The sequence below is a fragment of the Aedes aegypti genome, chromosome 3, assembly GCF_002204515.2.
Source record: "Aedes aegypti strain LVP_AGWG chromosome 3, AaegL5.0 Primary Assembly, whole genome shotgun sequence".
NCBI lineage: Eukaryota > Metazoa > Arthropoda > Insecta > Diptera > Culicidae > Aedes > Aedes aegypti.
Genome location: NC_035109.1, coordinates 106,372,664 through 106,384,744, shown reverse-complemented (window position 1 = coordinate 106,384,744; position 12,081 = coordinate 106,372,664). Strand labels below are relative to the sequence as shown.

The 12,081-nt window shown below is 34.2% G+C and overlaps 1 long non-coding RNA gene across 2 annotated transcripts; it reads left to right on the top strand.

Moving 5' to 3' along the window:
* Window positions 1-540: 540 nt before the first annotated feature.
* LOC110679236 lies at window positions 541-1,707 on the top strand. 2 transcript variants are annotated; one of them, XR_002502319.1, is made up of 3 exons: window positions 541-925; window positions 983-1,018; window positions 1,074-1,707. It is a non-coding gene; the product is annotated as an uncharacterized LOC110679236 (long non-coding RNA). The 2 variants fall into 2 exon arrangements; XR_002502320.1 differs by having other exon boundaries at window positions 783-925; window positions 1,135-1,707.
* The last annotated feature ends 10,374 nt before the right edge of the window (window positions 1,708-12,081 follow it).

Sequence of the window (12,081 nt, the reverse complement as noted above, 5' to 3'; positions counted from 1 at the left end):
AACCTATCTATATTTCAATAATATTTTTGTGAGGGCACCTCACTAGCAGCATGTTGTTATCCTCCCGCTCCAGTTTGACGATTTCAACGTTAACCTGCCAGCAACCGAGGAAAATGCGATAAAGGTGATAACACGGCTCGTCATTATTCCAGTCAACGATTTTTTCTCCCTGATATCTGCAGACAGTGACCTACACCTATCTACATATTTGTATCAGGTGATGACACCTGCTCATGGTATATCCATATGTAGTTATTGAGTTTTTCCGCTGTGGCTTTTTTCGCATTTTGCTACATCCCGTGCTTTGCTTCCGACAACCTTTTCACGCTTGAATTGTCTCACCGTGTCACGACGACGGGAGCCACTGATTCTCAAATATATTTGTGAAGTGAACTTCCTGGGTGAATCATGCTTTCCATGGGCCGACAAATGTGGTAGAAATGCATCTTCTGTTGAATACCTCTCTTCTCTGTTGGGAGAAAATAACGATAATCATAATAATTGCAGTCCTATCCAGAACCATGATAATTGCTTCAGTACACAGCAAAAAATTATGTAATATGGCTCGACGTAATACCGTTGATGTAAAAAAATTCCGATGTAATCGTGTTTTCCAGATACATAATCACACCGGTTCGATGTTAAATTACGTCCATTTGAAATTACACAGAAGTGGAATTTATTTTTTTCATTATGTTGGATATATGTAATATTTACATGAACGGAATGTGAATATTACACGCAAACAGCTGCAACCAACTCGTTGCGACTAAGTTGGGTGAAATCACACAACATCAATTTAAGATCGCATTCTTTTGAAATGCGATATTAAATCTAGCAACACTGTTCTGATTTTGTTGCGCACGCGTGCTCGGCCTCAAGCCGCCATTTTCAGTTTACCGCAACCGATGGATGTTGTGTTTTGGTAAGTATTTTTTGCGTTTTAAGATGTTATTTGAATTAATTCGTTCTTTCTTTGCAGGAAAATCATTGACGGTGTTGATACATATGCAATGAGGTAAGTAAGTAGTATGTAAACTCGTTGTATGTAATGTTGAATATGATTTCCGTAGTGATGTTCCGATGCCAAGGAACTTCATTGGGAATATTTTTTCTGAAAATCTTCAATTCCAGCATTCTTAAATGACGGAACACAACTGTTGCTGTCCGAAATCAGCCTATCAGCGGCCTAAAGAACGCCGTCAAGAGTGAATCCTTGAAAATATGGAGAAAGCTCGTCGGATCGAGTGAAACCAAAAGGAATCGAGTGCGAAAAAAAGCGACCACCCAGCGCTCCACGCTAAAGAATCGTTATCGATTCCTCCAAACTACATGTCAACCCAATGCGTTGGCAGCATCTACGTCTTGCTTGCTCAGCGATGGATCAAAGAACGTATTCCGGTAGCAGTTCGGTGTACCTGTTTCCTCAAGCTGTAACAAATTTCCAACCGGAAGAATCAACAATAAAAGGGGATGTTGCGCTGGAAGCTACATCATCCTCATCTACAAAACTTCCGCCACAGCAACGTTTCGTCAACAGACAGCGTGGACCTCAACCTGGTAAATATAAACCATTGGATGAAGGCTACGATTCCATCGCACATGGCAAAAAACGAACCATTCCTGGCTGGTCCACCGAAGGCACACGGGTGACCATGATTTCGCTCTACATGGGATGTAGCGGAGACACCAGCTGCTCCGCTGTTTTGGGTAAGTAACGATTCTATAACATTCTCCCCTGAAAGCACCATTTCTCAGAACACTATCAGGGCTGATAGCGCCTGAGTATTTCACAATTGGGAATATTAGAGATCACATGCTTAAAAAGAGATTAATCAGGAACAAAATAAATAGTCCAATCAGGAACCAGGAGAACTAAAAGAGTAATTTTATATATTAAGTATTTTATTAAAGATTACTGAAGAATCCAGCCAGACACTTCTCTGAGAGCATTTCTATGATTTTCTTTAGGGCTTCGTGACATTACGCCAGATGTTACTCAAGGCATTTTTGCATGATTTTTTTTTCCAGAAATTTTATAACAAATGATTTTTTTGCGCTCGGGATTGTATTGTATAAGAGCACATCAGTACCATCTACCGAGCCTGCCACACGATATACGAATGCGAAAATGGCAACTTTGGCAAAGAAAGCTCTCAGTTAATAACTGTGGAAGTGCTCATTGAACACAAACCTGAGAAGCAGCATTTACGTAAGGCTTGACGGGGGAGAGGAAAGGGTTATAATGCCGAAATTAGAAGAATATTTATACAAAATGCATTACAAGGAGGTGGGTCGGTGCCGAAAATGATAATTTTTGGCTTTATGAAATTTGTGAATGAACACTTATTGGATGATCTGTAAGATCATCCATTATACTCTTTATAGTGGATAAAAGTTCCTCCAGAATATTGTTTATTTAGGTTTACATCATGGGGCCCAGATAGCCGTAGCGGTAAACGCGCAGCTATTCAGCAAGACCAAGTAGAGGGTCGTGGGTTCGAATCCCACCCGTCGAGGATCTTTCTGGGTTGGAAATTTTCTCGACTTCCCAGGGCATAGTGTATCTTCGTACCTGCCACACGATATACGCATGCAAAAATGGTCATTGGCACAGTAAGCTCTCAGTTAATAACTGTGGAAGTGCTCATAAGAACACTAAGCTAAGGCTTTGTCCCAGTGGGGACGTAATGCCAGAAAGAAGAAGAAGAAAGTTTACATCATGTTCAGCTCAAGGCATGGCAAAAGAAATTTTTCGAATGATTGCTTTAAGGAATTTAAGAGGGATTTTTCTGAAAATTTAATGAAATTCTTAAACGAATTTTAGTTCCCTTTTAAAATTTCTTTCAAAGATTTCTCGAATTCATCACATACATTTCTTAAATATTTCATGAAAGTTTAATGATTAAATATTTCATGAAGACTTAATCATCAATAAACTCTTATAAAGATTATTCCACAAATTCTTGCTTAATTTATCAGGGTGTCTACTACCTGGAAAAACCTGGAAAACCTGGAATTATCAGGGAATTTTATTCAACCTGGAAAAAACCTGGAATTCTCAGGGAATTTTGATCACAATCAGGGAAATTATTTTGAGGCAGTAATTCATGATATAATATGTTCACGCCAAAGGATTTGTACGTCATAACCCAGAGCTATCATTAATTGCCAGAAAACTCTTTCATTCGAAAAAAAAAAAAATCGGCTGCGCCGCTCTCAAAATACTATATAAGTTGTTCAGTGAGGATCCATTCGAGTATGAAATTTCATGAGCTTATCAAAACATGATCTAAATTTATTCGATCAAGGATTAACATATCTAGGGCTGATAGCAGGTTTCTTTTTAGATACCGTAATTTCGGGTGAAATTGATCTATTTTCACGTTTTTTCTAGTCTGTTTTCTATTATGTTAACAAAGCAAAACAACTAAATGCAGGAAAACAAGTACGAAGGTGAGCCTCATCGACTCATGTACCGAAATTTTCTAACAAATGTCATTTTAGTGTTAACAAATATATAAAAAATAAAAATCAGGGGATCTCATTTCGGGGTGAAATTGATCACTTGTCAATGCCATTATTGTTAATTTTTAAAACAACTCTACATGATAAATTTGAGCTCCCTGAATCCGAATATGCTTGTCAAGTTCTTAACAATGTAATATTTATATAAATAACGAATAAATACGAATAGTTTATATAAATAACGTAGTTAAATTTCAAGAATTACGCGGAAAACGCCTACATGTATGCAATTTCCTAAGGAATTCAATGATATCTAACAGAAATTAAATTATTTCAACCATATTAGCTAATTGGTACGAGTTTTGGTGATGAAATCTGGTTTGGGGATATATCTCAAGCGTCCTCACAAATTTTCAGGCTTATACCATGTTCAAATCCTTGCTTAGAAATAGAAGTTCATAGGTGTTTGTCAATACTTCACCGTGCATGGTTTTGAAATTTTGCATTATTTTCATAGTACCGTAAATTCGGGTGTAATTGATCAGTCGGGTGAAATTGATCACCGTGTCACGCGATTTTTTTTCTTACTAATAGTGCACCAAATTCATTGCAACCTATAGTAAATGAACGGTGTTTGTCATAAATTATGAATATTTGTGTATAGTGAAGTTTTTTATGCCACAGAATGTTCATTTTTATGAAAATAATGTAAAATTCCAGAATCAAGTTTGGTGTGAAATTGATAGCCATCCATAAACTTCTAGTTCTAAACAAGGAGTTGGACATGGTGTATACCTAAAAATTTGTGAGGATGCTAAAAATATATCTCAAAAACAGATTTTACTATCAAAACTCTTACCAATTTGCTCGTTTTGTTGAAAAATTTGATTTTCTGCTACAAAGTAGAGAAATCCTTTGGAAATTGCCTACTTTTAGGCGTTTTTTGCAGTATTCGTGAAATTTAATTATTGATTATTTCCATAAATATTGTCTCGTTAAGAATTTGGGAAGCATATTTTACTTCAGGAGGCCCAAATTGAGTATGTAATGTTAATTTCATAACTAACAATAATCACATTGACAAGTGATCAATTTCACCCCGAAATGGGATTCCACGATTTTTAACTTTAGAGCTGATTTTTGGCACTAATATCACATTTGTTAGAAAATTACGGTGCATGAACCAATGAGGTTCACCGTCGTACTTGTTTTCCTGCATTTAGTTGTATGATATTGATAAAATTTTAGAAATCATACCAAGAAAACAATGAAAAATGATCAATTTCACCCGAAATTACGGTAATAAACATTCTTTAACGCAAAAAACTTCACAACACACAATTCGACAATAGTTACGACAAACAACGTTCACTTACTGAAGCTTACATTTATATTTGTGCTCCATTACGAATAAATAAAATCGTGTGATCACCCTTCTGATCATTTACACCGGATTTTACGGTACCATTTTTATACAAGTCTCGAAAAAGTATCTATTTTTTATAGAAGGTGTCTGAAGTCTCTATTTTAACCAAAATTGTCTCTAAAGTCTCTTTCTTTCCTTATCTTGCATGCAGATAACTAAGATGCAAAATTTGTTCTCGTTTTTCTCGAGAACAGCTTCAGGAAATATCCTTGTGGTTTCTCCAGAGATTTTATCAGGAATTCTTCAAGAAATTCTTTCAGCATTTTTTTCATAGGATGCATACACTGCCCATAACTGCATATTTGTAACATTCGACAAAAGTAGGCATTGAGTAAATGGAATACCAAGCGTGCATTTTATGGCAGTATGGGAGGAAACTAAAATTTCTAAAAATTATCAGGAACTCAAAAGTGCTTTTTTGAGGCTCATAACGCATACTAGGTAAATGGTCAGAAAATAATTCTGATAGAAATTTCACTACTAAGGACTGTTCATTTTATAAAGTGGACACTTTGTTTATGCTATATTATTTTTATTTATTGATAAAATCATAATCGGTTTTCTGTGCATCGTTTAACTATTATTCTACAATGCTATGAAAATATAAGATCTTAGAAAATGCTTTTGGTTGAAGAGCTAAATAGTTTTTCCAAAAACTCCTAATAAAAGCTGTTCGTCAAAGTTCAACATTATTTTTCGTAAAACAAAACTTTCAATTTTTATGAACAAATTGTATGTTTGTATCCTTTACCATTCTACTAAAGGTATAGCTTTTAAAAAAATTCACTATATTCCACCATTCTCTGACATTAGGTAACTTTAGTGATTTACTCATTTATGGTCAAATTTGTTGATACTCCATCCTATCACTCCCAGTAAAAGAGAAAAGCAAGAAGTGTGTTCAAAACTAGTTTGTTTCACTAAAGAAACTATATTTGTACAAACGAATGCTAAATCGTGCGTTTAAACCACAGTCTTAAGTACAAATTTTACTGTTTATGGTAGTTTTACTAGAAAGTCTCATACTTTTAAAATCGTGTACTCATATTCATCGATCTACAGCAAATTGTAAATGTTTTTTTTCCGAATATTTCAATTGGTAATCTTAGAATAACATTTTATGAAAATAATATGTGGAAAATAAAATATATTTTATTACAGCAGTGTTGCCAATTTTGATGATTGTCAATGTACTTTGAAAGGTCTTCTAAGAATAAAGCAATTGTGTTTCTATTGTGCTTTAAATGTGACGTGGGGACTAAATAAGTAACTCTTTGAAGGCGTAAGTTATTTTTCATATTAAAACTATGTTAGGACTTCCGTCAGGACGTACTTTTAATCAAAAGATTCTACTCATATCAGTTCCCTTCAAATTTAAAATAGTTTCTCTAGAAAATATGGGGTAAAAATGATTTTATTATATCTGTAAAATTGTTGTTCCAAAAATAACTTGATTTTTTCCATCAGGCTTCTGATTGATGATGCTTTCGAAAAACAAGCCTTTTTTGAAAATAAAAAATATAAGTTGTTGAATTTTCCAGCCAATTTCTAACAATCATTGATTTTGATAACCTCCAAAAAATCGACCGTTCTAATCGTTGTTCCATATTCGCGTGAAAATTAATTATTTTGGAGAATTTTTATTATCACAACATTGTACAATACTAGTCGAACGATGTGCAGAAAACAGATTGAAATTTCATTGATAAATTAAAAAGATACAGTACACCCGATTCTGTTTTTGCACGGGGGATGCGTACCGTGCAAAAAAAGTTTTCAGTTCAAAATTTCAAAAACCGTGTAAAAAAAGTAACACCATTTCTCGACGTTGCATGTAAAAATAAGGTTTTGGCAAAAAATTTTGTATGGAAACTTTATTTGCACGGCCGTGTAAAAAAAATCCGTGCAAAAACAGAATCGGGTGTATGCACAAGGGGTCCACTTTATAAAATGAACAGTCCTTATTACATTACGAGGCTCATTTATAATCTCAATGTGACTGTTATGCGGTTATAATTACCAATGTGACAAAACAATTTGTTATTTTTTTCGAATTTTATTAGAACAAACTCACAGATTTTAGGAAGTTGATCGAAAGTATTTATCATTTGATGACTCTTCGTGGTATTAACTCCAATTTGTCATTAATGTCGAATGTGACTGTAACAGGGGATCTTCCATAATTTTCTTCAGGAAATCCTTGAACATTTCAAAGTTTCAAATTGTGACATATTACGGGTCAGTGCGCAAAATCAAGAGATTTTCAACTAAATGCATTTGTATTGCATGATTTGGTGAAAGTTAACAATGCGTCACATGTTACTGCCAAAAAATAACAGTGTTGGAGCTGGAAATAAGGGTAAAATGCCCTTTTAGGGACAGGAGGGCATATTTCATCTCTAATAAGTTGCTGCTCAAGTTTTATGTTTTTTGGAGTTTTTTTTTAGTGATACTACATTGTAGTAACTGAGACATGATATGTTTTCGCTCCACACCAAGTTTTTCACCCATTTGTGTAGGCTAAAAACTGAAATTTACGAACCATGATGTTGCATGAATTTTATCCTTAGTGCTATTGCCTGAAAATGTCTAATCCAATGCTTAAAATGGCAGAAATCTACATTCTTTGGATGTGATCCATAACCGTGGTAAACTATCCTTTCCTGGCTCATATTATGGATTATTAGTTAGAACTGCTAATATACTAAATCTAAGCAAACGAGTATTTTCTATGCTATAACATTTGATTTCTACCACCTGTGGGAACTTATGAATGCTAACGGCATTTCTTACAGAAAACGACAATATACTGTTAAAGTATTAAATATATTTTTAGAGAAATGTCTGGTCTGATCAAACGATTTTGTCCTGGCTCCTGTTAGGTTTCGTTTTTTTATTACTGTTTTGTCTCTTTTTGGTTACTTTTTAATCTCTTTTTTTCTGGAAAGAGGTTTCTAAACTTCATATTTTCAAGAAACTCATTCTCCATGCACATTTTTTTATATAATTAATGAAAAAACAATATTATAAGAAAAAAAAACGATTTTCGAAAAGTAAACAGGAATTTAAACAACTTTAAATTTAAAATTTCGTAACTATCATGATTAATTTAGAATTTTTTCGAATGAAATGCAAACATTTATCATTTTTTTATATTACCACAGTTAAATGTTATACGGTTGAACGCGAGTACCCAGGGGCTTGATAATCCGTGTTTCTACTATAAAAAAAATGATCCGGGATCCAAAAGTTTTACGAATTGTTTGTGTTAATTTAGACGGGTATATATCTACTTTAGATGGGTATATATCTACTTAAATATGTTAAATAACACGATCGATTCAATTTGAGATATTTTTTAAGAATTTGGCTTTTCCGCAGGTCAGAACTGTATGATAACTTGTTAATACATCGGTAAACTTAGTATTTATTGTAAAATATGCCCACATATCCAAATAAAGTTTAATTTTGCGCCCATGCAGCTGTCTTAGTTATCTAAACGATGGATGGAAATGAATGTTACATAATCTGTACTAAAATACTTTCAATAAAATACATACTAATGCACTGGAACGTTCCGTTCAGTTCACAGTGCTTTTACAAACGAAATAAAATATACCATCATTGACAAATACGATTCATTTGAATAGCTTTGGTATTGTTGCCATATTCATATTGTAATATTGGATATTGGAATAGTTTCAGCATGCTTTACATAATGTTTAGAAGTGTATAAATAGCTATTCAATCAGGGTTTCTCAACCGGTGGTTCGCGGACCCTTAGTGGGCCGTGATGGATTCTCAGGGGGCCGCTAAGACATTTCAAATGTATGAGTTTTTTTTTTCAGTATTGTTGTGTATATTTCTATTTTTTACAAGGGGAAACCTACACCCAGACCCCTGAAAAGGCTACTCTGGGAATGTGGAGATATGTGGGATTACGTATATCTTTAATCTTATAATTAAAACCTCTAAGTATCCACGCACCTGGAAAATTGTTAAAATTATTCCAATCTCAAAAAAAGCAGGAAAAACAGATTTAAATAATTTGCGGCCCATTAGCATTTTATGTGCATTGTCTAAAGCATTCGAGAAAATTCTAAAGTACCAAATGAGATCATTTTTGGACAACTTTCAACTACTAAGTCCATATCAATCAGGTTTTCGTTCAAGTCATAATACAACTAGCGCTCTATTAAATGTCCATGATGATATACACTCTCATATAGACAAAAAGGGTGTTGCATTTCTGATGTTGCTTGATTTTTCCAAGGCGTTTGATCGAGTGTCTCATAGAAAACTATTGTTGAAATTGTCTAGAAAGTTCAATTTTTCAAATAGCGCTTTAAGCTTGATTAAGTCCTATTTTGTTGATCGTCAACAAAGTGTGTGTATCGGAGGACAAAACTCAAGTTTGATCAACATTGTCTCTGGAGTTCCGCAAGGTTCGGTTTTGGGGCCAATTCTGTTTACGATGTTTATTAATGATCTTCCATCAGTTTTGAAGCATTGCAAAATACATTTATTTGCAGATGATGTTCAGGTTTATTTTTTCTCATCCGACTTATCTTTGCAAGAAATGGCAAGTCTAATCAATTCGGATTTATCTAATATTTTTGGCTGGTCAGAACGCAATCTATTGCCCTTAAATGCCTCAAAATCGCGTGCTATGTTCATTTCCCGATCACGCCATCCTCCTGATTTACCTACGATTAAACTTGGGAATGAAGAACTAGAATACGTAAATAAGTTTTCAAATTTAGGTATAATCCTACAGAATGATTTAGAATGGGAAGGTCATGTCAATTCGCAATGCAGTAAGATTTATAACGGACTTCGCACTCTTAGAATTACTGCTAATATGCTACCCTGTGATGTCAAACTTAAGCTATTCAAATCTCTACTACTGCCACATTTTTCTTATGGATGTGAACTTCTTTTAAATGCTTCAGCTAGGGCAATTGACAGATTGCGAGTAGCTTTAAATTGTTGCATACGATGGATTTTTAACCTTTCAAGATACTCCAGGGTAACACAGTACCAAAACCAACTTCTTGGATGCTCATTTTATAACTTTTTTAAATTACGCTCCTGTCTTGTGCTGTACAAAATGATAAATGATGAAAAACCACCCTATTTGTTTCGAAAACTATAACCTTTTCATGGTACGCGTCATAGAAATTTCAGATTAATTCACTACAACACTTCGCACTATGGTGGAACTTTCTTTGTACGTGGCATTGTTCATTGGAACCAACTTCCACCCGCAATTAAATCTCTAAGAAATTTACAATCTTTCCGTAGAGAGGTTACGGCATGGTTTGCAACAAGGAATTAGAAATTAAACGAGTAAAGATTAGTTAATTAAGAATTACCAAAATATCATGAACTTGATGATCAATCTAATTGTAGAATTAAAAAAGGAGAATTCCTTACTCTACATGTATAACAGCATAAATAAATAAATAAATAAATAAATAAATAAATATCGTATCAAGGAAGACCCACTAAAACCAACCAGAATTACATTACCCTAGGCCTCATACCCTTTTCTCACCGGAACCACCGTAATTATATTTCAATCCTCGAATATTTTTGTAGAATATAATTTTTTAGAGTCAAACTTTACAGAAACTGATAAAATATTTTCAATGTTTCTCTGTGAATTTGATATTTACGTTGTCTTTACTCAGAACATCAATTACTAGTTACATGATAAATGTGTATCTATAGATATACATAAATGTTTCTAGACATTTTAATGAAATTTTTGCAAATATGATTTTTGAGAAAATCTTGAACACGGATTCCTGTGAAAATTATGGAAGAATTGTTGGCAGAATAATATGAGTCTTCCCAAGAATTTCACCTCTAGACTTGTGTATAATTTGATCAAGATCCTCCTGGAATGTTCATTAGCAAAATACTTAGTAGACTCCTGTTTTCATTGTCATTTGATTTCTATAGAGGCAATGATCCTCTGTAGTGATTTCTATCCTGTCAAAGACTGGCTTTCGTAAGTATATTTTTAAAATTCTAGAGAGAACTTAAAACAAAATCTCTATTAATGATGTTTAATATCAAATCCATAAATTATCCATAGTCCCAAAAAGGTTAGGAACCACTGTATTAAATCGAAAATACTTTAAAATTTGTCATTAATTTGTTTTAGACATGTAAAATTAGAGTATATCTTGAACCTGGAATAATTTTTATAAAACCTGGAAAAACCTGGAAAATATCAGGGAATTTCATTTCGGTAAACGAGTAGGACACCTGTTTATGATCTCGCCCTAAAAGCCATTGGTAACCAAGTGTGTAGCTTGTTTTCGAGTAAACTTTCAACCATTCATTCCGTCTTGAATTCTTCCAAGAAATTTATATGTTAGAAATACTTAAAAAAAAAAATATTCAGTAATCACTTTGAAGTTTTTGTTTCCCAAAATGTAGGGGGAAGTCCTCTATGCCCGGACACTTTTTGTTTTTTGGTATTGTCGCACCGTCACCAAACCGGATCGCGCCAAAGAGACTCGCGACGCGCCTCAACTCGCCGCATTTTGAAAATCAGTTTTTTAGTGTGGCGCTGCATTCTTACGATTTTTTATGAACACAGCGCACTATTCAAATATTAGCTGCGATTCACGGTGCCCGCGAAAACAATAATTATAAATAAACGTTGGTCTTGATTTCTACCGGATACATAAAATATTTCAAAATCTTCATTAGTTTCACCATTAATACAGTATAAAAAAATCACATTATTTTAAGTACTTTAACTCACATGAGAACGAAAATAAACCTTTACAATTCATTTTTATGAAGGATTACATTATGTACCCAAAAATGGTGTTCACTAAAATGTGTCCTCTATGGCCGGACACTATGTCCTTTATGCTAGGACACTATGATTTTCGCCATCAAAGTTTACATCAAACCCACAGAGAGGCCAAGGGGTACTTCGTATGTCAGTACATGCCTTGTGGGTTCAATCTTTGGCATATTAGCGAGATCATAGGTCAGTTCCATAAACTCCTTCTTGATCAGCGCCATAGATCGACTCGCCATATGTCGTCGTCTATGTTGCATAAGCGGTTGCTCGTATTCAGATGAAAATGTCTTCGGGAATTCAACGCGTTTATAGTTCTTCACAATTTATTTGCCAGCTCGAAGGTTGAAGTGTGCTCTTA